We start from the raw sequence: 25,399 nt of genomic DNA, 5'->3' as shown, positions 1-25,399 counted from the left end.
AGGGCTGTGATTAACGATTTGTGCTTAAGGAGGATGGCTTCCTAACCGCATTCTAGCATTTCCTAATCATTTCAGAAGTTTCAGTTGAGATCCTTAATGAGAGTTTTGTGATTTTTCCAAGGATCAGAGGTTTGAACTTCTATCCTTTTGTAAACTTAATCTAAACTTTTAAAAACCTCAATGCAAAATTATAAGATTTTTATTATTTTTAATTGTATGTGTATGTGTTTCTGTATGTGGGTATGTGGCCATGAGGTCCAGAATCTTCCTGGAGCTGGAATTACATGCAATTGTGAGCTGCTAACCGTGAGTGCTGGGAACGGAACTTGGTCTTCTGCAAGAGCAAAATACATACTCTTAACTACTGAGCTCTCCCTTCAGCCCCCAAATATCAAAGATTTAAACCCCGACACTTAAGAATTCAACTGTGTCTGAATTCAGGGCCTTTACAGAGATGATTAAATTAAAATGAGGTTATTTAGAAGGGGCTCCAATTCAATCTGTCCCACAGAATGGACACCACGTGGCAACAATCTCAACCAGGGAGGCAGAACTCAAAAGAAAGCAAACCTCAACAGACTTGAGTCTTGGTCTTCCAGCATGTATAACATGAAAGAAGAAATTGCTGTGATTTATGCCATCCATCGAGCATAGCATTCTTTCTTCCTCAGACATGGGTTTTGCTTGTATCTTGAGATGCAAGAGGCTCAGTTTTTGAAGGCAATTGAGTTTTATGCCTCCCCTTCTCTAGAAGATAAGAATTTTTCAGATAGACGCTTGGGCTGGAGGGTCTCCTTGCCACCCTGACAGTGAAGATTTGTGTATTACAGGATAGACGAGTCCAGGATAATGGGAAGGCACCAAGAATCCCCCCTTAGTGGTATAAAATCACCACCATAACCACCAAAGAAATCACAAGGCAGGATGATGCACACTTTTAATCCAACACTTATTAGGCAGAGGTAAGAGGATCGCTGTGGGCTTGAAGCCTGCTTGGACTACATAGCAAGTTCTAGGCCAAAGACGACCCTGTCTCAAAACAAAGCATGCAACAAATCCCCCTTTCTCTCAACATACAGACTTCCTCATGAACACTAGATGGAGGTTGAGGAAGAGTCACTGAGTCACGACCAAAATTTACCCTGTGCTCAGGAATTGAAAACTGTTGTATTAGGTCAGGAATCTGACAAATAACTGAATAACGATTTTAAAAAAACGTCATTTTAAAAGGAGGTTGACCATCTCTATATAAACTTCTCTGCAAAAGTTATCCAAATGGTGAATCAGCACATGAAGACACTCTTGACATAATTTTTCAGCAGAAAAAATGCAAACCAAAGCCAGGGGCTACTACTTCTTATAAATTAGATTGACTAGAATAAGAAAAGTCCCCAAAATACTAAATATTATTTAGAATATCAAGAAGTAAGAACCCTCTCACACATTACTAAGGATAACATAAGACACTATATCTGCTTGGAAAATGCTGTCAGTTACTCAAGTTACTAAATATGAACTTTTTAGATAACTTGGGTATTCTACTTCTAGCTATATGCCTTAGAGAATGAGAACACGTGGACACACAGAAATAATATCAGAAGTAAAATTCAAAGCAATTTAGTGAAGGACATTGTGTCTTAATGACAAACAGGGAAGGTACCCTGCATTCCCCAGGAGAGTTATTTTAGCAAGAATGTTACATGTCCACATAGTTTTTATTATACTTATTGTACAATAAGGAACTTGGTTTGTAAAGGAATAAATGGTTTGGGAAAGGGGACCATTGGTATCAACAGGACCAGTATCACGGGTTTCATATTGACTGGTCATTATTTGGATTTACATAGAAATTATGGCTGTGTGTTAAAAGTTTTTAAGACCTTTTGGCAATTTATTGTCTATAATAATCTAGACTTTAATGTCTAGAACACATTAAAGAAAATGAAACTGTAAAACAAGTCTCAGTGTAGAACCTTGACACTTATGCTAGTATCACTGAACTTTACAGAACAAGGAAAGTGCTCTATGAATTATTCTATCTGCAGGGCATCTCTGCTGCACTTCTGAGGTCTTTTATCACCTTTCAAATTGGAAAAAAATTTCCAGGAAAGAGACACAGCATCAAAACTACCAAGCAAATTCGGTATTAAATGTGTCACTCAATTAAAGAATTTGAACATTTTGGTGATAATGGTTATTTGTGTGTGTGTGTGTGTGTGCAAGTCTGTATTGAAAGTCTAATGCTGTCACACATGAAGGCAATCAAATTATAAAATGTTACTATTGTCTCTAAAAATTTATCCTTACAAAAAAAGCTAGCACACCTTATAAATTTTATGCTAACATTGTAAAGTTCAAGGCAAAGCCAAAGTTATGCCTTGGATTTTTCTCTTGTTTATGTTTTATTCCTGCAGTATTCCATTTTTCCACAGGGCTAAGAGATAAATATGCATGCTTCACAAGGTCAGCTGCGGCACATAAACGGCATTTTGTTTCCAAGACCTTGGAGCATTTCTTAAAAACTTATTCCTGTGTCGACCGTTACCTAGCATCTTACGGACTGTTAGTTTCACCATCTGTGAAATGGAATTTGTTTTTTATGGCTGTTCATAGTGTCACTTACCAGTTTTCTCCATTTTCGGATGCTGTAGTATTGCTTTTTCTTTGGGCTGGTTCCACTTCTCTCACCTCGTCCATGAAGTAATTCCTCCTGCTACAGGATGGTTGGGACTGGATTCTGTTCAGGCAGAGAACAGCAGCAGCAACCCATGGAAAATTGCAGCAATAGATCTGAGCTTCATCTAAAAGGTGTAATTATACATTAAATGACCCAGTTTATGCTGAACTTCTGCAGCACATAGCTATAATTAATCAAGATGGCTATAAGTGTAAAAATATTAAGTGCCAGGATAAGCATCCTCTGCCTTTTTCCCTTCCACTAAACCAGAAAACAAATATCATAGAATTATGAAAAAATATATAAAAATGTTCAAATGACAGAACATTTTGAATCATTATTTTTTTAAAGAAATTTTTGGGAACAAGAGGCTGTTGGTCAAATTGTTTCCACAGAAAAGAGAACAACGAGTATGATGCTCATCTCTCTCTTTATTCACTTTTTAAAATATAAAAAACCTTTCAGAAATTTGACTCCTGGGACCACAAGATAAATCAGTGAGTGGATGAAGGTGACTCCATCCACACCTGGCAATCAGAGTTGCTGTGGATTCAGTGCTGGGTACAGGAGAAAATAGTGTACATGTTGTTAAAAATTCCTTCCTAAGGAGAGATGTAAGTGACTTCTATGTTTCCTCCTAAATTCCCACTGAGAAACTGAGGCACGATTCCACAGAAGTTCACATGGGTAAACGAGATTCAGTTTGTTGAACTGACAGAGCATAGGTAAGGTGTTACTTACAAGAGTGTGGGTGCTTCCCTTCAAATGGCCCCCACAGGAAGGTCTTTACCCAGCAGGGTTGATGGTTTTCCACAACCTCGTGGAAAGTCCCTTCCTCTAGTTTTCCCCAGCCTCTATACTGTAGTAGCTCCCCAAGGTCATGTGCAGTAGGGTAGCTTGCAACTAACAGGTGGTGCACAGCAGCTGTACCCTCAGGTGAGGGTTCATTGACAATTCTTTCCCCTTTATGAGGGAATGAAGGCTGACAAGCCCAACTGGGGTGGCCTTTTGCAAGTGACAAACAACTGAATTCCCTGAGGTGGCAACTGTTTGTCTCAGAGGATAGTAATATGTCTAACAATCCCCCACTCTTGGAGGTTTTTACTTCCAGCCATTAGAACTCAGATTGCGTGCTTCCCCAGCAGACACTTCACTAACTGAGCCATTTTTCTCAGCCCTTGAAATGGTATATATATGTGTGTGTGTGTGTGTGTGTGTGTGTGTGTGTGTGTGTGTGTGTGTGTATGTATGTGTATATATATATGTATATATATATATATATATATGCTTTATCTATGAGTTTAAAAATAAAACACAGAGAAAACATTTTACTGTGTTCAAGAGAAGTAGATAAGAGGAATAAAGTAGAGAAGTGGACAAAAAACTTTGGGAAATTTCAGCTTAGTCATTCCTTCATGAAAAGCTAACTGATTGAATATGTTTCTGCTACACTAGAGCTTACGCAGTTGGAAGAAAATTACGTATGCAAAGGAATCCAGAAAAAGCAGTATGCTTTCCAAGATTAAATGCATCTAATTCTAAGCATAGATAGATTCCAAGAATTAGCACTATACTGGAAGAATTTTAGGTCCTAAACTGAAAAGAAATTTCGTTCATCAAACTTCCACAGGTCACCCACTGTCTTACCTGGCCTGGCTTCATGTCTGTAAACACAAAAATGAAAAATACTGAAGGACAAGCAAAACAGAAAACTCTAATTCATTACTGTGAATAAATTATCAGCAGAACAGAGCGAAACAAACACTAATGCTTAGCCTGGAGGAGGCAGAAAGGCAGGGCAGCAGGCAGCAGGCAGCCTCACTGGGAAGTGGCATTTGACACATGAATAGTTGTCTCTAGGTGGGATAGGAAGAGGGGGGAGTTTTAAGGTCACTCATCGCCATTTGGAAGTGCTTAATATCACATCAAACACATTTACAATGTGCCTGGCCCTGATATTGAGGTTTACTTTATAGTTCATGAATAATGCTATTAACTAAGCTACATTTGACAAGATGCTAGACTGCTACATTTTATGGATATGGGATTAAATTTATCAATTTGATTTTATGGATTTTTCATCCAGTTAATACAATGTTGTAGCATTCAGTTTTCGGTCACAGACAAAGTAACTAAGATTAAAAGAAAAAAAAAAAGCAAGGGTTTTTGGGGCTCACTGTTGTGGTCGTTCCAGTCCATGGTTGGCTGGGCTGTGGTGGGACAGCACTTGACTTCAGATCTGGCTAGCAGAGGAAGTTTATTCCTCATGTGGTAGGGACGTAAAAGTGAAGGACAGGAAGGAGTCGGGTTGCTTGAGCCACTTCTGGAGCATACCCACTAAAACCCTACTTCCTCTCATGAGAGTTCACTCTCAAAGTGAACCAAATAGTACCACATGCTGACTACCAAGACTTTGATATAGGCTCTTTGGGGACATAACCAACTGGGAAAAGTGCATTTTCTCCTATGGTCTCATGTTTTCTTAAACTTCTGGAAAACTGAATCTCCAACCACAATTATCTACAGGAAAATGTCTGGTGGAAAGGCATTCTAACCACAGAATTCTACTTAAGCACAGCCTCTGGAATGGTCTATATTTTAACAGGAAAGGATCTTAGTCCCAGTAGGCTAAGTAGCTTATACAAACAGAAATGTATTTCCCACAGTCCAGGAGACTGGTAAGTCCACAATGAAGACACTGGCAGATCAGCTTCATATGTGACTGTCCTCTTGCTCTGTCCTCACACAGTGGGGCACTGAAGATGTTTGCTCTCTAGCCCCAGAGGTTCTACCCTTGTGAAGAAACAGCTCCCCACACTCTAACCCCTAGTACCATCACATTGAGGTTTATTGAATGTCACCGCATGGGTTTGGGAAGAGCAGAAATACTCAGTTTTGTAGCAGTCACTTTTACTTTGCCGTGGACAGACTCCCCAGCAGAAACAGCCCAAGGAAAGAAAGATTTGTCTTGGCTCATGTATCCAGGAGGTGTTAGTTGACCATGGTGTTGAAGATTTGGCAGAATAGCTCAGTTCATGCTAGAGGAAGTATGTTTGAGGCTGTTGTCTGGTGAACAGGAAACAGAGACTGAGACAGGAAGTAGGAGCCCAGTATCACCAGTATCACCATCAAAGGCCTGCCTTCACTGAGCTGCTCCTACCAGTGAGGCCCCATCATTTGAAAGTTCTATTGTCTCCCAAACAGCATGTATACCTGGGGACTAAGCATTCCTAATGCAAGTCTATGGCAGTCTGGATTCAAAAGAAAATAACTGTGTACCATAAGTAATAAAATAGTTGATTAACCTTTTATAAACATACACATTTCCATATTTGAATGACATTCTCTCTACCCTGTAGTCAAGTCAGCAAAAAATTTGCATGATGGGCCATTCTGAGACTCTATTTCCCTCTGAGCCTTTAATTATAGGTAAATCCCTGTTGCCTTCAGTTTTGTTTTCTTATTCATAACATAAAGAATGAACTGCAGTGCTATAAATATGATGACTTTGAGGTTTCACATGGAGGTGTAATGCATTATGGCAGCTGCAATAACACAGTGCTTTTATCTGGTATTTCCTTTGATTCCAAGAACAGAAAATGTTCTTAAAATGTTTTATTTACCAAGCCAACATTAAGAAAAGAAAAGATGGAAGAGACCCTTTTCTTCTTTGCTTTTGGAATTCATCAAATGATGCGTCTTCCTTTAGCATCCAGCACTTGAGAATGTTTGATTTTCTTTGTGAATCATAAGATGCAAAAATCACACCTTGATTGGTGTGATACATCATACATACTCAGACCAGACTGTGAGGATCATGCAAATGACCTTCCAGCAAGTATGGAGTGTCCACAGTTTCCTACGTATTTGGGTTCAGAAAAGATGGCTGGTGGGGAGTGGAGTGGACAGATGGCTCAGCAGTTAAGAGCACTTGTTGCTCTTGCAGAGGTCTGGGGTTTAGATTCTCAGGACCTACATGGTGCTCACAAACATTTGTCATAACTCCAGTTCCAGGGGATCTAAGACCTTCTTCTGACCTCTTCAGGCACCAGGCATGAATGTGATACACATGCATAAATGTAGGCAATCCTTCAAACACATAAAATAAAATAAATATTTTATAAAATAATTTAAAAGATTGCTGATGGTCCAAACATGAAAGTAAGTAATTAAAAAACACAAAACAAAACAAAAAAGCAGAAGCAGACAATTTTAAATGCCAAATAAGATAAATATTAAATCTGAAAAAGTCATGATTGAAAATCATGTTTTTTGATTTCCATTAGCAGCAATGTTTGCCACACACTGAGATTTCATAGTTCCACATTAGCAGCCCTCAAAAAGAGTAATAACTGCTGTTCTTTCTCATTTTGATATGGCTGTTCCTGTAAAGAATTTGATGCCTTCATTGTGCTTTTTAAATATCCATTTAAGTTTTTGTTATGAAGTAAAAATTATGTTCTTAAAATACTAGAATGAGAAATTATATCTCTGTTTATGTGATGTGGGAGTCCCCTCTATATGCTATGATTACCATTAATGAATAGAGAAACTGCCTTGACCTGTTGATTGGCAGAACTGATGTGGGCAGGGAGGACTGGACTGAATGCTGGGAGAAAGAAGGGTGGAGTCAGAGGGATGCAATGGAGCCTCTGGTGATACTGGCTATGACCTTATGGTGAGATACAAATTAATAGAAATGGGTTAAATTAAGATGTAAGAGTTAGCCAATAAAAAGCTAGAGCTAATGGGGCAAGCAGTGATTTAATTAATATAGTTTCTGTGTGGTTATTTTGGTTCTGGGAGGCTGGGACAAACAAGCGGCCTCCTATATTCATGAACTCCAAGTAGCCAGCAAGTCTCTATGCCTCCCAAACATCTGTTTACCCTGCCTTACCCACATCTTACTCTCTCCCAAAGAACCATCACCATTGATACGATAAAGATTTGTATTAAAGATTTCTAAGAGCATTTGAAATTCTTATCCTAATAGACACAGAGAATTGTATCCTTCACCCCTCATCAGAGATACTTCTTTTTGCATCAGAAAGACAGATCATTACAGAAAGTCACAATGGGTCAAAATGAAGAGATCAAACAATCATGGGCTGCTGATCCACAATGAATACATTTGCAATACAACTTCTATGTCTAAGGATCAGGGAACATCTTATAAGAGACAAAGAAAAGTAAAACCTAGAGGATCAGGACATCTTTCTAAAAAAGAAGGAGAAGAAGAAGGAGAGGGAGGAGAAGAAGAAAAGGAGGAGGAGGAGGAGGAAAAAGAAGGACACCAACTAAATATGTAGATCTTGGTTGTATGATGAAAATACATTGTATAAAATAGTTAATAAAAATATTGTTTTATTTTTTAATTGGGGTTAAAATTAAAATAAAAGTTTAATGTTTACATTAAATAATTAGGTTAAAAAGGTTGGAACTCAGCATCATTTGTAGGAGACTGGAAGACACTTTTGTAATTGATAGAGGTGAATTACAGAAGCAGAGTTCTTGAGAAGCAGGACACAGAGATTAAGTGGGTTTTTGTTCCAGTCCTCCTCTCTCTAAGTCTCTTCCCTGAGAAGGAGCTATGCTTCCAGCTCTCTGTGTGACTGTCATGGCTGCTGTTTGTACAATGAAAATCAAAAGGATATGAACAAAACTGGAAGTATAATCTAAGAAATTCATAGCACCCTAAAATTTACTCACAGAAATGTGTGAATTTCATCACTATCTTTTATTCTGAAAATGAGGAAATGGTTCCTATAGACACTTATAAGGCCTCCAATCTGCTAATTCTCTTTTTTAGGGATAAATAAACATTTTGAAATAGTTACACAATAAATTTGATCACTTTTACTACCTAGAAATAATCAATATAATTTAGCTTAAATGATATTATACATATATTAAATGAAAGTAATACTTACATACCAGGACATAGTCAAATTTATAAATCAAAGTAAAATATTTCTATATTTCTTTAGGATGGATTGCATACAAATTGAAACACTTTCAGGAAGATTTATTTATTGATTTGTGTTATTGATTGAGTTCTCCTTGGGTTTGAAGCCAACAGTAATCAAATTTCTTGTCACAAAGCACGCAGAGAGCTCCTTCTCTTGAACCTCATGACCACAACAGCACTTGACACAGCACATCTCCCTCTAGTTTGAAATTACTCACTGAACTGCTACTGCATGTGACTGGGGTGATTTCCAGAGTTTGTGTAAAAATAACCTCACACAAATGGCTCAATCATGTTGTATAAAAGTGGAAAATGTGGCCCACATAGAGGCCTTCAGTACCCAATTTACAGACTAGTAAGGAATTCATCCCTTGTGTAATGGTCTGTCCTGTCACTTGGGTATCCTGTCCCTTTAAGAAACAAGTGCTGCCCACCCTTCACCCCCTACCCCATCTTCTACTGGGGCAAGTAGATCTTCCTCCAGCCTGCTCTTTCTCTGTCCCTCTTCTGAAGTTGGGGCTGCTGTCTTTCTCTCTCTTCCTTTTCTTCCCTCTCCCCCCCTCTCCTTCTCCCTTTCCATCTTCCCCTTCCTTTCCAATACCCCAACTCTCTCTGCCTGGAGTGTCTATCCATCTCTCACCCTCCAAGGCTGCCATGGCTTTGCTGCAGCTTCTGGTCACCCTCCGCAGGAGCAGGAGTCTGTGTGGTCTCCCACCCACCACTGCCCTGCTTGGGACACCTGCTGTTTTTTAAACCATAACACCTTGGGTCTCTGTGTTTTGCTACATTTCTGTGTATCTAGGGGAAAGAGTTTTCATTCCCATGACTTTAGTGCCTTTTTTTTTTTTTTCGAGACAGGGTTTCTCTGTGGTTTTGGAGCCTGTCCTGGAACTAGCTCTGTAGACCAGGCTGGTCTCGAACTCACAGAGATCCACCTGCCTCTGCCTCCCAAGTGCTGGGATTAAAGGCGTGCGCCACCACCGCCCGGCTTTGGTGCCTTTCTTAATCAGGGTTTCTATTACTTCAACAAAACACCATGACAAAAATAAAAGTTGGAGAGAAAATTGTTTATTTGGCTTATACTTCCATATTACTGTTCATCATCAAAGGAAGTTAGGACAGGAACTCAAACAGGTCAGGAACTTGGAGCCAAGAGCTGATGCAGAGGCCACATAGGGGTGCTGCTTATTGACTTGCTCAATATGGCTTACTCAGCCTGCTATGGTATTGAAGTCAGAACCACCAACCCAGGGTTAGCACCACCCTCAATGGGTTGGGTCCTTCATCTTATGAAGGTGTTTTCTTAATTGAGGTTACCTCTTCTCAGATGACTATAGCTTATGTCAAGTTGACATAAAACTGTCCCCCACAGTGCCTCTAGATGATATGTAATAAATTCTTTCTTGTAGATTCTATAAAACATCCATCCCACTATGTATTTCAGGAAATACTGGCTTGTAGATTTTGATAGTGAGGTGTCAGCACCAATGTTTGCATGTATCCTCTAAGAGTTGGCTTTGGTGATGGTATTTAGCAACAGTCTGGCCATGTGCTTGATAATACCATACCAATGGCCCCAGCAACAAAACATGTTAATAGAGAAAAGTGGGAGAGACTGAGAAAACTGAATTCATTTATAATTTAAGGGAAAAGATGCATTTTAGCATATATGTTCCTTTCTACCCCACAAAGAAAATAAAAAAAAATCTGTATATACTTAGATAATCAAAGTGCATACAAAAATGTATGCACCTTTGGTCCTAGGGATCATTAGATATAGATGATGTTGATGAAGTTATGAATGTAAGATCACATAATAGGAATGATAGTGTCCGAAAGGACATGGTAGAAAGAGCTGCTATTCAGATTCTCTATCTATCTATCTATCTATCTATCTATCTATCTATCTATCTATCTATCTATCTCCCTCTCCCCCACTCTCTCTCCCTCTTCTTCCCAACCCCTCACCCTCCCTGCTTTTTTTTTCCACCCAGCCCCTCCCTTTCTCCATACTAGGAGTACAAAAAAGAAAAGGAGCTGCCATCTACAAGCTGTTAGGAGAAAATAGTTACTGTTGAAGCCCCCGAATCTGAGTCTTTCTTACAGCAGCCTTCGCTAATGACAATACACACAGCTGTGACATCAAATCAGCCATATACCAAAGAACTTGGAAGCATGGGACTATATGCAGAGCAGAAGAGGCAGGGGATCCTGCCAAAGAAGAGCTCACAGCTGTACAATAAGCACATTTATATGAACACACCCTTTTAAAGAACAAAATATTTTATTTTAAATATGTGTAAGACACATGGCATTTAAAACCAAAAATGGAGTTCACTAAATGATGCTGGGCTATGATCAGGCTCTCTATCTCATTTTTGTCTGTCACCCTTTACCTGATCCTAAGTATAGCTGCCCTAAGTGTTTAAAGGAAATCTCCCAAGTTTCCACAATTTGTCACAATCTTCAGTGAAAATCAAAGCTCATTAAATCTAGATGTTTGCACTTTCTCCCTTGAAGAAGAACTTTTACTTTCATAGGTCCTTAACTCCAAGTCTTTGGTAGAAGCTGAACAGTGGAAGCCAGAGCTGAGTAGATAATAAGATTGGAACTCAAATTCCAAAGCTTCCAATGGAGAGCCTGAGGCAGCTGCTGTGACATTGGAAGATTACCTTAGTCTGGTGACTGTTGTTGAAACTCTTTATCCTTTTGAAAGTTACTAGCTTTAAATTGCATGATGGGGATTTACTACACTTGGCTTCACCTGGGTTATCTGCTATGTTCATCCTTAGAACCTCACATGAACAGGGCTCAAAACCTCATCCACAGTACCTTAAATCATCTGGACCCAATGCCTCACCCTTTTTACATCTCACCAAGTGTGGCTGAGATTGCCCCGGTGCTAGTGACACACCTTGCCATCCTGGAAGGGTCAGTGGTGAAGTTCTGTCCAGATGACAATCCTCACTTTTATATTCAACAAGAATTAGCATCCCCAAAATAAGTTTTGACTTCATGGATTTACTTATGACCTGTTCATGTTTCTTAGTGCCAAGTTTTTACATCTTTGAGCTTTTCTCTTAGTTGTATAGAAGTAACAATACACTCAGGATTGTAGTTAAGATGTATTCAAACTTACTTAATGATCCATATGAAACCCTTGTTACATGTATTAATTCAATATTCTTCATGATTCTAAGGCATATTCCTGTTCCTATGTTGCTATTAATGACTTAATGGCTTTGAAGCAACAAGAGTTGAACAATTTTCCTTAAATCAAAGCTTACAAGCACTGTAGGGGCAAGATTCAAACCCAGTCTGCCTCTAGAAGTTGTATGAACTAGGGTGGCTTAGAGCCTCTCACAATGTGTATTCAAAGGTAATAATAACAAATGGAGTATTTTGTTGATTATTCCTCAATAATTTTAATAGGTTGTGTTGAACTAATTACTAAATCACCCGTTCTTCTTCATGGGAGATTCCTCATGGGAGCTACAAAACAGTCTATAGTAACATTAGGGATCTCCATTGTTAAGTAAAACTATGTCTTATAGCCTTTGTGAGATGTGTAAATATTCATATTGTACTAATATCAGAATATATTTCAAAGTGTAACTCAAGGTTTAGTCTATTCCCTCTTGTTCAGCCTTACCAAAGAAAAGGCAACCCCATCCTTTCCAACAAACAAAAAACCTGATAATTAATTGTTGAGAAAAATAATGTTGGCTTTCCCATCTTAGAAATTTGAAATTTAAAATATTATGAAAATGTAGGGCCTAATGACTTTTAGGTAAGTGTTTATCTTTGCTGTTTGTTTTTCTGAATATGTTAAAATACAGAAAATGTTTTAACTCTCATTTGCTGTGTTGTTACAGTAGCCACACATTCCAATTACTTCCTTAAGATCTATTACTGTGCATTCAGACGCCTTGTTCTTTTAGGGAAACTTTTAAGCTCTCCTATTTTTCTCCTGTGACATCTCCTAAAACTTTCAGAGTTAACTTTATTGCTGCCTTTCTGAAATACAGGGACGATCATCTCTCCCATCTTGGTAAATACCACATGAAATCAAGTATACACAATTTTACTACCACTACCTAGTTAATTATTGTTTGGAAAATAATACACTGAATAAAATTTTTCTAGAAATTAAGAATTTACTAATTTAATTATTTAAAATTTAGAAAACACCTGTTCCTATCAAACACTTGCTTACTTAAAGGTGATATGCAAAACACAGTACAATCGCTTCTCTTCTCCGAGAACTACAGATTATTATGGATGACTGCAATAATACAACAGCCATGTTCTCCTAGCAGAACTCCTCTTTCCTGACTTATGTTCAACGTAGTTTATGCAACTAACTATTGAATGAATGCCTGTTACATTTAATAAATTCCAAAGGTGGAAAAATGAGTGTGGAAACCCATATCACAATATCACATTAAGCTATGGAACCTTCCCAACATCCCAGACATACCACCAGGGCTTCTTTGTCATTTTTCCTTCTTTCTATTAAGGGTAGCTATTATCTGACTTCCCACATCATATGTCAGTTAGAGAAATTTGCTATAAATTGAATGGTGAGTGTTATCCTATATTTTGTTCTGTGTTCATTCAAGCAGCACATTTTAACATTATAAGGTATTGACTATATAATATGCAAAAAAGTTGTTTGTCAGTTCTGTTTATGTTCATCTATATCTAATTTGTAGTTATATTAGAATGCTGTTTTAATCATCTTTGGACATGCCTTTACGTAAATGTGAATCTACATTATTGTAAGTATGCATATAAGATTAGAAGAATAATATTTGCTCAACTTTAAAGACAAAGAAATTACAGGTAATACCTTAAAAATCTTACATAGAATTTACAATAATATCTCATTGTCTACACCGCTTCTCCAGTTACACTCAGAGCTAAAGGAAGAAGCAAAGACAGACTTTTGCTGCATGCATTAAAATCATCTGCTATCAAGAAAGAAGGAAGAGAGAATAGACCCTGTGTGAACAACAGTGGTCTCTACTCATTGGTCTCCTTCTCACAGGAAGCAACCTATAGTCCCCTACTGACTCATGTAAAACTCCTTGGTAATTCCAGAAGGGAGAGGCACTCTGAATGGATTATACTTGGGAAAAACATTGTTCCTAAGAACATGCTATTTACAATCCCTTTATGGGGATTGTGTTTGCAACGATTTCAAGTCTTAACATTTTGATTTTTTTTTTAACTTCTGGAAATCACCTCCTCTATCCAAGTATCATCATGGTCCTGAGATTCAGTATTAGTTGTATCTCAGATCCATTCCTCCAGAGGTGTAGACCTTGCTTTTAACTGCATTATTATCCTTTTGAATTGAGAATTAGCATTTTTTAAACCAGATATTTAATTATTATTTGTCTAACTTCTGAATTTGGTATCATTCTTTTTACTGCAGACATAAATCTTTGTAAGAAATCTGTGAAGGTATTTTTTTCAGCCTTGTATGACTTTATTAAATGATTCAGTTTTTTTTCTACCTCTTTAATTCTGTCCCAAGCAGTCAAAGCTCCTGCATAGCATAAAGCCAGATATGACCATCATAGAGATATTGCTTTTCTATGGTATGTGAGTTAATAGAAAAGAAAAATTGAGACTTTATCAATTTGCAGAAATAAACCCAGCAGAAATTATAGTACCTTTTAATAATCATGAAATTAGCAAATTTGGGGAAGAAAACAAATCCTGGCAAAGAACTTCTAGTAATTTTTTGGGAAAGATTAACAACAACTATCCCCAAAGCAAGATAATTCAACTTATAAAGAGAAATAACTGAATCCTTCCTCATACTGTATGGGACACTTCATAATTGGAGCCTCTCCATTCTATACTGATGCAAATATCAAGAAAGGCAGGTCAGAGATAAGAATATTTAAGTAAATTGGATCAAAGCCCTTATAATGTTGAAAGTGTGACAAAGGCAAACAATGGACTAATGAATGTAGGTAACATGAGATATTTAAGGCAATCCTTTACCATTGGGAAACTCCTTGAGGAGCCTATTGCAGGCCCTAATGCCAAATCTTGTTGAGTCACTTACTGCCAACATAGAGGAAAGTACATCCCAGAGCAATGAAAGAACCTAATGTCTATTGTAAGAAACCATACAGCTCTGGAAAATAGAACAGTTACAAAAGAGAGAAAAAATTCAGAAGAAACCATAAAGTGAGCATTTTGGCAAATGTCTATAAATGAATAAAGATCAGAAGAAAATACAAATAAATGATGCTGTCATTGAAGTTCTGGTAGACACAGGTGCGGATGTGGCAATAATTTCATCAGAATCTTGGCATCCAAATTGGCCCTTTCAGGACATACATGTTCAGTTTTTAGGGATAGAACTATTATTTCAAGTAAAGCAGAGGGCAAGATGGGTCAAATGTATAGGGTCAGCAGGACAGAAAGGAATATTAAAATCATATTGCCTAGTGTAGCAATGTGGGGACATGATTTGTAACAGCAATGAAATACTCAGAGTAACATTCCCCCTATCTTACAAACAAACCATGAATTAACATATGTTTCTGGGAAAAATATTACAAGCTATTGTAAAGAACAGTCACTGAACATTCAGGTTGTACAAGAACAGAGTACAACAGCTGCTGAGAGTTTAAAGGCACCAATAGTCCTACCTTTAAAATGGCCGACAAACAAACCTGTATGGGTTAAACAATGGCCATTAACAACAGAGAAGCTGCAGGCTTTAGAGCAGTCAGTACAGAAGCCACTAAATGCTCATGATGCTAAAGAATCAACCAACCCTTGGAATTATCGTGTATTTGTTGTTTAAATGAAATCTGGAAAATAGATAATGGTAACAAATCTAAAAGCTATTAATATGGTGACTCAGCCAATGGGCTCTCTAAAATATGGAATTCTTTTGCCTTCTCTATTGCCTAAAAGATGGCCTAATATAGTTATTCATTTAAAAGATTATGTCTTCCCTATACCTTTACAAGAAAAAGAGAGAGATAAATTTGTCTTCACAGTGCCAACTTATATTAATTCTCAGCCTGCTAAGAGATACCAACGGAAGATTCTCGCACAGGGAATGTTAAATAACCCTATCCTGTGTCGATGTTTTCTAAAGCAGCCATTGGAATTGATGCTTAAGCAATTTCCTGAATCTATAGTTTACTACCACATGAACAACATTTTACTATCTGATTCAAATGTAGATACATTAGAAAGAATGTTTGAAGAAGTAAAGAAAATTTTGCCTTGTTGAGGATTGTAAATTTTTCCTAAAAAAATACAAAGAGGAGATTATATTAATTATTTAGGCTATAAAGTAGGTTTACAAAAATTAGACCCCAAGAGGTGCAAATTAGGAGAGATCAACTGTAGACTCTTAATGACTTCCAAAGATTGCTGGAAGACATTACCCATCTATGACACACTATTGGGATAAAACTTGATGAACTGATAAATTTCAACAAAACCTTAAATGGCCCCAGGGAATTATTAGATGAAGCTAAAAGATAATTGGTTTTGATAGAAGAGAAATTACAGAAAGCATATTTGGATTATGTGAATCTGAATCTAAACTGCATTCTGATCATATTATCCTCCAAACATTCCCCTACAACAAATTGAATACAGAGGGAAAATATTATCTTAGAATAGATCTTTCTACTACATAAACTAAGTAAAATATTAAAAACTTGTGATGAAAATGTGTGTGAGTTAATTATAAAAAAAATTGAGACTTCATCAATTTGCAGGAATAGATCCAGCAGAAATTATAGAACTTTTTAATAAAGAAGAAATTGACAAATTTGGGGAAGAAAGCAAACCCTGGCAAAAAACTTGTAGTATATTTTTGGGAGAGATTAACAACGACTATCACCAAAGCAAGATAATTCAACTTATAAAAAGAAATAACTGGATTCTTCCTAATACTGTATGGGACACTCCATAATTGGAACCCCTACATTCTATACTGATGCAAATATATCAAGAAAGACAGGTCACAAATCAGAAAATTTAAGTAAACTGGATCAAAGCCCTTATGATTCCATCTAAAAGTCAGAACTATATACTTTTCTTGTGGTGCTAAGGGATTTTAAAGAACTTCTCAACATAGTTACCAATTCACAAAGTACCAAAAGAGTTGTTTTGTATATTAAAACCACTGAATTTATACTAGATGATACAGAATTGACATTATTATTTATTTAATTACAAGATACAATCAGGAATAGAAATCATACCATATACATAATAGACAACCAATCCCATAAGGGTCTGCCAGGGTCTATAGTACAAGGTAATGCATCAATCAATTAATTATTGATTAAAAATGTGCTTAAGGCCTCAAATTTCATAAAAGCATCATGTCAATAGCAAAGTTTTTTTTTTTTAAAAAAAAGACTTTTCCATCACATGGCAACAAGTCCAAGAAATTATGAGAAAATATTCTACTTGTTTTTTATACAACCAAATACCACTACCTACAGGAAGTAACCTAAAGATAACTTAAAGGAATGAAATTTGACAAATGGATTTGTTCCTTTTTTGTACAATTTGGAAAACTATTGATACCTATTCATGTTTTCAATGGGAAACTTCTTTGAGTTCAGAAAAGCCAGATTCAGTAATGACACATTTGCTAGAAGTTATGGTCATAATGGGTATACCTATACAAGTAAAAATGCTCAATGCTCTGGAATATGCCACTAAGAAAATGAAACAGGTTTTTGCTTATTGTAATATAAAGCTTAGTACAAGTATACTACACAATCCTACATGGCAGGCAGTTATAGAAAGAACAAATCAAACTCTAAAAGATATGTTAAACACACATAAAAAGATAGAAAATACCTCTAGAAATAGATTTCATAAAGTTTTATTAACTTTGAATTTTTAAAATATAAATGAGAAAGGAACAACAGCTGTGTAGAGACATTAAATAGAAAAAAAACTACAGAATTAAATCAGCTGACATACTTTAAAGATATATTGACCTCAGAGTGGACACCAGGACATGTATTACATTGGAGAAGAGGTTTTGCTTTTGTTTCTACAAAAGAAGAAGAGCTATGGATACCATGATAATTGATGAAGATTCAATTTAAACAAGATTCATCTCTTAATTGTAAGAGATAATAGTTTACCAAACAGCATGAACATTTACTCTAAACTAATTTATAAAACTAAGAAATGTTTTTTATTTGGTCAGATCTAATATGTCAAAAGAGAATCTCCCCCAAAATTAGGTTTGGGGAAGGGTTTTTTATCTGTCTTTTCAGGAGAATAAAGGCATTCATCTTCAGAATCCAAAGACCACTCTACAAATGAGACATCTGAAGAAAAATAAAACAAATCATCCAGAAAAAAAATCCCAATAAAGAGAGTAAATTGGACTATTTGTATATCACATTTACAACAGGATAAAATTTCATAAATTCTCCCAAATGTTTGTTTATGGTCTTCTCTACAGACATATAATGCAAATCACCTTGTTGTATGTCCCAGTCCAGTTAAAGATTAAAGCAGGCTTTAAAGTCGGAATGTGACTATCTCCTTCTCTAAACCCATGCATGCTTATTACAGTGAAATCCAAAATCTCTGTATCAAGTCAGAAGAGTCACCAATATGGGAAAGAAGGAAAACAAATATTTAAGAAATATTTTATTGATATTAATCTCATATTATTTTGGTTTTAAATTGACTTTTTAACAACTTTTAAGTTATAAAAATGTTCAGATTAATATATATATATATATATATATATATATAACTTTTAGTCATGACATTATACTAACAGTCTACAAAAAGATTTCATCTACCTTCATATACATGAATTTGGGTATGAGACTCTATCAGTTTTTTGCCATGAATCATGAGCATGCCTGATGGAGAAAAGTTGTTAGCTGGTTTGGTTTGTTGCTTGTTGAATCCTGCCTGCTTAGCTCAAAAAAAAAAAATCACACAGAAACTGTATTAATTAAAGCACTGCTTGGAACATTAACTCTAACTTGTTATTGGCTAGCTCTTACATCATAATTTAACCCATTTCTATGAATCTGTGTGTCACCACATGGCAGGGGCTTACTGGCAAAGTTTCAGCATGTCTGTCTCTGGCTGTCTTCGGGCATCTCTCTCTTTGCCCCCTTCCTCCCAGCATTCAGCCCACTCTTCCCTGCCTAACTAAGTTCTACCTTATCAAGCCAAGGCAGTTTCTTTTTTCATTAACCAATAAAAGCAACACATAGATAGAAGGACCATTCCCCTTTTCTGTTTAAACAAAAAAGAAAGTTTTAACTTTAACATAGTAAAATTACACATAACAAAACAGGTATTAAACCAGAATTATAGTTATAATATTTATATCTACTTTATTTTTTTATCACAACAAAGGAAAACTATAATTATAACTACCTATTTTTTTAACTACATCAAAGATTCCAGAAGGATATATTGCCTAACTGGACAAGAAGTACATTGTAAGCAACTTCCAAAACTCTAGAATTGAGAGACATCTCACTGCCTAGACAGTCTGCCAAAGTTCTTTTGTATCATTGGGGTATCCATCTTCAGCCTACAGGCCCGTAGAATCCAACAGATTTTTTTATGAAGCAGGAGATTTTAAAGAAAGTTCAGTCATTTTCTTCTGTATCCTGCAGAATGTCTTACAGAATCTTTCATGAAGCAGGAACTCTGAAGGATCATCTCACCTTTAAGCAAGTTCAGCAGTCATTTCTCTGCAGGTTCTGTATGCCCAATTAAGCAGGCCAGGCAAGAGCAGTTTCTTGCCCAAATGGCTAACCAACTCCATAAGGAGCCTCTTTAATGCCCATCTTCTTGTTGAAGTAGCTTGGTGCTTCCAGGAGCACATGTGTCTCACTGTCGTGAAAAGTCCTAAGTTCTTAAACATTTTAAATGCAATATTCTAAAGGTCTATGAAAGATTTGATGAATGCCTATCTAAATGAAATACATCTCTGTACATCTATAAAGTTTAACTAACATGACTACAAACTTGACTATTAGAGAAGATCATCTATTAACCTATATTTCTTAATTATACATAATTTTTAAATGAACTACACAATCACAATACCTTAATCAAGATCTGTAGGGATAAGCCCCACCCATTGGGGGCATGTTTGCCTCGGGCTAATGTTTACTGATAAATCTGCTGGGCGTGATCCCAGCAGCCTTTTTTTGCTCTGCTTTGTTATTCTCTGTGGAAACCTGTGGTCCTGTAAGTTTATTTCCCCATTAAAGCTGTATATATTTTTATAATCTGTCTGCATTCATTTACGTCGTTACATTTTGGTGCCCAACTGTTTCTTGTATACTGATATATTGAATATTGAATGTGAGTATTCCTACCTCTATTTTTGTTGTTTTTGTTGTTTGTTTGTTTGTTTGTTTTGGATTTTTTTCGAGACAGGGTTTCTCTGTGGTTTTGGAGCCTGTCCTGGAACTAGCTCTTGTAGACCAGGCTGGTCTCGAACTCACAGAGATCCGCCTGCCTCTGCCTCCCAAGTGCTGGAATTAAAGGCGTGCACCACCACTGCCCGGCTCCTACCTCTATTTTTGTATGAGTATGCTTATAACTTTGTCTATATTGTATTGATACATCTACCATATTACAATGTACATTTCTACCTCTGATACTATGACATTGTTTACAGTTGAAGATCATTGTCTTCATATATTGCACAGTTGTTTATTCTTTTAGTCTTCAAGTTAGATAGGTATTGAGAATTGTATGTTTGTCATATTTATTTTTAGGTTAATCAGGTCTTTTAGATATGTAGAGATTATATTTAATATAGATAGTATGATCTTCAGCCTCTTTGAAGGGCTGTAAAAAATGGCCTTTAATCTAACCTAAAATTTCTGTGCCAACGAGACACAATTACTCCTGACAACACCACTCTACTCCTGAGAGAACACTGAGCACCAAAGACACTCCACTGGGAGCTTGTCTTCTTGGCAGAACTGGCCTTTGGGTTAAGAAAAGCCCATACCTCAACTTCTGACAAAGATACAGAATATCCCTAAGTGGATAAAACAGGATTGTCTTATCCTGCCAAGACAGGGTAGGATAGTTCTAAGAATGGTATGTCAGTTATGTTAGGCCTTAGCCAAAGTTGGTTGACTCAACATTACAAACGAGACTTTGGGTGATTGCCCAGGTAGTCAGTTGTCTCTGTCAATTGTTGCACATTTTGGATATCTCTCATTTGTTAAGTAATATTTATTCCCTTCTCAGATCTTTGACAGAGTTGAAGATTATATAATTGTAGTTACTCTCTATGTTATTTAGACTCCTTGAGATAGAATGTTTAGCAAAACTTTTGTTCTCAATATTGTTTGTTATATTTATTATTTGTTATTATTGTATATAGTTGTATTTGGTTTAGTTCTGTCTTATTTAGACAAAAGGGGAGATGTAGGGATAAGCCCCACCCATTGGGGGCATGTTCGCCTCTGGCTAATGTTTACTGATAAATCTTCCTGGCATGATCCCAGCAGCCTTTTTTTGCTCTGCTTTCCTGTTCTCCGCGGGAACCTGTGGTCCTGTAAGTCTATTTCCCCATTAAAGCTGTATATATTTTTATAATCTGTCTGCATTCATTTACGTCATTACAAAGATCATAAATGCATATATAATATAACAAAATTTACCTTAAATTTGCATCAATAAACCAAGATCCATACTAATGCAAATTATTCATATCTATAGCATACCCCCCTTTAACATTTACAAATAATATTGGAAACATGGGTATAGTTTCTCCAAACTGCTTCCTGCTGTTTATTGGGCAAAGTATTTTCTTTGTGGCAGTGTTTACAACAACCTTTTAGGAGGTTTTGTTTCATCAAACCACATTGGTCTGCAAGCAATGCACAGGTTCTCATCTTCTGCAGAAACAATAAAAGAACCTCTTTTCTAAAGCAGCATATCCTTAGATGTAAATTTGGAAGTCATGATACCTTTATAATATACATACTGGTTTAGCTTAGCAGCCCATACAATGACATGTCTCTCTGTACTTAGCTCATTCACAGTCAAAAAAATTCAGGGATAACACAATAATATACATAATCCAGCCCTCTCAGGTTTTACATGGATTTTGTTGGCATTGTGGACTCCAGATTGTTGGAGGAGGAGCTGCTTGTTGGTTCCTGGCCAGTTAGCCCCTAAATAATCACAGAAACTGTATTAATTAAAACACTGCTTGGCCCATTAGCTCTAATTTCTTTTTTTTTTTTTTCTTTTTGGTTTTTCGAGACAGGGTTTCTCTGTAGCTTTGGAGCCTGTCCTGGAACTCCCTTTGTAGACAAGACTGGCCTCGAACTCACAGAGATCCACCTGCCTCTGCCTCCCGAGTGCTGGGATTAAAGGCGTGCGCCACCACCGCCCAGCTTAGCTCTAATTTCTTATTGGCCACCTCTTACATTTTAATTTAACAAATTTCTTTGAATCTGTGTATGGCCACATGGCAGTGACTTACAGGCAAAGTTTCAATATGTCTGACTCTGGCTGCAGCTACATGGCATCTCTCTCTTCACCCTCTTTCTCCCAGCATTCAGCCTAGTCTTCCCCACCTTCCTAAGTTTTACCCTATCAGGCCAAGGCAGTTTATTTATTAACCAATAAAAGCAACACATAGACAAAAGGATCTCCCACACCACATGCCTAACAATGACCTTTGATGTCTCCAAAAGGAGGATAATAATAATGCAGGACTATGATAATACTACTAAGCTGAAAAACACCACCTAAATATTGGCTTTAGACTACAAAGTGCTCAGAACAATTTTAAGGTGGCTAGTTAAGATGATTTAGCCTAGCAGACTACTCTAGTCAGAACTTGAAACAAGCCCTGCACTTTTCCATTATGTATGCACGGACAAAAAAAAGATACAGATACCTCTCCCAGGACTTGACAATTAACCCAAATTTTTCTTTTTAGTATCTCCCAAAGAGACCATCATCCCCAGACAATAGGAAGCAAATTTAAGAATATGACAATCACATTCCCAAGAGGTGGAATAGATGGTTTTTGGTTGGTCAATGGGTTATGGACATTTGCCATTGTTTGGGGGGTAGTTACAAGTTGTTATTGGTTACAGTCAGGAGGAAAGTTGAACAAAGGAGATTAAATTCAGAGTTCTTGTTTTGAAAAGAAAAAATGAGAATACAAATATGATAGAATAAAAGGGTAAATTTTTGAATCTACTATGGAAAGAAATAAGGAAAGATATAAATATGATAAGATATAAAGGTAGATTATGGAATCTACTTGAAAGAAACTACCAATTTTAAATGTTTTACATTGGATTGAACTTTTGTATATTGTGTACAAATCTTGTATAATGATACCAATTTGAGACTAATTTTGTTAGAACATTCTGTACATACATTTCTGTTCTTGTTCAAGGTATAATTCCTATATAATTCATTTAACAATGTAAAACAAATTTCTAGTCCTTAAAAATCATTATTACCAACTGTTTAGGATAATAAGGAAATTTAGGATAAACAGGAGCTTAGTGGAGTGTGGAACCTGAGGATTCATGAACACAGGATCTCGTCCCTTTGGTCTGAAGATTTGGTAAAGGTGAAAGGTATCTCTAATGGTTGACTACTTTGCTTTTCTGATCTTTAGGTCAAACCTGAATATCTGTCTCTGGGCTTTTATTATTCATGTTACAGTTTTGGGTTGTGATCTAGAATAGGGCATATCTATAGTTATACTCAATACCATTAAATGAACAAGAACAAGTGCATCCCTTTGATGGCAATTCTTGGTTGGCAACTTGACTATATTTGGAATTAACTATAACCTATACATCTGGACATACCTGTGAGAGAATTTGTCTTAAAGAAATCACTTGAACACTTGAACTGGAAGAATGTTGGGGATTGTGTACCCCCAGAATCTGAATTTCTTGTGACCCATCGCCTAAGAGTAAACAACTTGTTTTTCCTATGCTTGCAGCTGCTCTGAGCACAAAACAGGAGAGTGGATTCTGGTGATCTTGAAGTTGGGAGTTAGGGCATGGCCATTGGTCAGGGAAGACCCTTTATAAACTACCCTGGAATTCTCTCTCTCTCTCTCTCTCTCTCTCTCTCTCTCTCTCTCTCTCTCTCTGTGTGTGTGTGTGTGTGTGTGTGTGTGTATGTGTGTGTGTGTTTCAGTTGCCAGGCCCTTGCCCAGCTGGTGAAACATACCATAGCACATACAATGCAGAATGGGCATAGCATTTTACAAGTGCAGGCTCTCAGTGAGATCAAAAACTAGGGACATGCTGAGAGGTTGGCCTCAGGAATGGTGAGGGTGGATTGAAGATGGGTATGTGTGTTATGTGTGTTTTTCATCCCCAGACTTTTGCCCGATAGTGATTCCAGTTGGTGCAGGTGCCAAAGCAGAAGGTACAGTTGAGATCGGGAACTAGAGGCATTCTGAGGGACACTTCCCAAAACTGAGATTATAGGAATCTTTCAGCATGAATACCTGGTTTAGATATTTTTATCTTTTCCCCCAAGGTGCTTTGTAGGTACTGTAAGTGTGCTTGTATGTGCATATATGAAGCTATAGCTGAACAAAGAAAGAAAATAATGATGCAATAAGTGAACAAAGAGAGTGAAACTTAAACCCCGTAAGTTTGAAAGTCACTACGATCTTAATAAGAGGTACTTCAAAAAAACTCCAGATGGCCTCAGAAAAATTGAAGCAAAGATCTGAAAGTAGGTAGTCACATAAGGCTTCTCTTTTTCCATGTGTCCATCTTCCACGGAAGCTTAATTTTCATAAATTATACAACAGTGTCCTTAAGCAACCTTGAGAACTCTGAATTCATACTTTTACAATTAGAAGATAAACACTCAGTGATCACACGAAGGAACCTGAAGAAGTTCAGTTACTTTGCTGTCCCTGCTGATTTGCACCATTTCTTCAAAATCGTTTTAATTTTATTTCCATTTTCTCCTTATCACGTTATGAAGAATACAAAAACTGAAAAACAAAATGTGTGGTTCTGCTGTCAAGAAAAAGACTGTTATAAAGTTAAAACATTTGGAGAGTTTTGAAAATAATTTAAGTTAAAAAGAAGCCTGAAATCTTAATCAAGTCTCTTTTAGAGTTAAACAGGCCTATATTTGACTGTCAAATTAAAAAAAAAAATAAAAAAGCATTTATAAGTTCAGGCATGGAACATTGGAATTTTGTCACTGGAACTAACAAAAAAAGCTTACTTTTTAAAACTTCTAGGGGAAAAAAAGAAAAATATATTTGGTTACTGTGTATGCAGCTTTCATACACACCTTCATAAATAGGTTAAGTATGAAAGTAAGCTCACCCAATGGGAATCTCTGGTCATCTGTAACAAATCCTTCTTTTCTACACTGTTTTCTTTTATCGTTCTTTTATCTTTTATTTGTTCTTATGTGCCTTTTTCTCTGCTATGCATTTGGCTTGCTAGTGCCACCTAGAGGTATCTTCAGGTATTGCACACCTCAGGATAGTACTAAAGAAACTGAGTTGACCTCCACCATAAATTCTGAGTATTCAGAGGTATAAGAAGCATGTTTCACACAAGATTATTTAAGTTTCCTAGAGATTCTAGGAGCTTTGCTAATTTTTAAAAACTGTTGACTTTACAAAATAGCATAATGAAAAAATGTGTATGTGTGCTTGTGGGGATTAAAATTGTGGCTCTTCTTGATCAACTTTGAGCAAATTGCTT

The 25,399-nt window shown here is 36.7% G+C and overlaps 1 long non-coding RNA gene across 1 annotated transcript in view; it reads right to left on the bottom strand.

Moving 5' to 3' along the window:
* The window catches only part of LOC130886163 (uncharacterized), a 44,633-nt gene that overhangs the window by 7,257 nt on the left and 11,977 nt on the right, over positions 1 to 25,399 (bottom strand). Inside the window, exon 2 of the long non-coding RNA XR_009058216.1 lies at positions 2,624 to 2,801. This is a non-coding gene — a long non-coding RNA (uncharacterized LOC130886163). The remainder of the gene's footprint in view (positions 1 to 2,623; positions 2,802 to 25,399) is intronic.

The sequence above is a fragment of the Chionomys nivalis genome, chromosome 13 (assembly GCF_950005125.1).
Source record: "Chionomys nivalis chromosome 13, mChiNiv1.1, whole genome shotgun sequence".
NCBI classification, from domain to species: Eukaryota; Metazoa; Chordata; class Mammalia; order Rodentia; family Cricetidae; genus Chionomys; species Chionomys nivalis.
The sequence above is the reverse complement of the archived record's forward strand: the minus strand, read 5'-3'. Positions and strand labels throughout refer to the sequence as shown.